Source organism: Pteropus vampyrus, unplaced genomic scaffold (assembly GCF_000151845.1).
Source record: "Pteropus vampyrus isolate Shadow unplaced genomic scaffold, Pvam_2.0 Scaffold6, whole genome shotgun sequence".
In the NCBI taxonomy this organism is placed as follows: Eukaryota; Metazoa; Chordata; class Mammalia; order Chiroptera; family Pteropodidae; genus Pteropus; species Pteropus vampyrus.
Window position 1 is genome coordinate 7,379,917 of NW_011888787.1, and position 903 is coordinate 7,380,819.

Here is a 903-nt window from a genome sequence, read left to right on the forward strand (position 1 = left end):
AATAGAATCAGTAATCAAAAACCTCCCAAAAAACACAAGTCCTGGACCAGATGACTTCATAGGTGAATTTTACCAAACATTCAAAGAAGAATCATCATCTATTCTTCTCAAACTATTCTAAAAAATTCAAGAAGAGAGAAAGCTCCCTTACTCCTTTTATGAAGCCACCATTACCTTGATTCCAAAACCAGGCAAAGACATTACAAAAAAAGAAAACTAAAGGCCAATATCTCTTATGAACATTGATGCAAAAGTCCTCAACAAGATATTAGGAAACCGAATTCAGCAATACATTAAAAATATACACCATGATTAAGCTGGATTTATTCTTGGGATGCAAGGTTGCTTCAATATCTGCAGATCAATTAATGTGCTACACCACGTTAACAAATCAAAAGATAAAAACCCTATGATCATATCAATAGATTTAAGAAAAAGTGTTCGACAAAATCCACCATCCATTTATGATAAAAACTCTCAGCAAAGTAGGAATAGAGGGAACATACCTCAACATATTAAAGGCCATATGTGACAAACCTACAGCTAACATCATACTTAATGGGGAAAGGCTAAAAGCATTTTCCTTCAGATCAGGAACAAGACAAGGTTGCCCACTTTCACTACTCCTCTTCAACATTGTATTGGAAGTCTTAGCCACAGCAATAAGGCAAGAAAGAGAAATAAAAGGCATCTGAATTGGAAAGGTAGAAGTAAAACTCGTTATTTGCTGATGACATGATACTATATAGAGAGAACCATAAAGATGCCACCAAGAAACTGTTAGAACCGATCAATGAATTCAGTAAATTAGCAGGTTACAAAATAAATATTCAGAAGTCAGTGGCATTTTTATACACCAATGATGAACTTTCAGAAAGAAATTAAGAAAACAATCCCATTTAC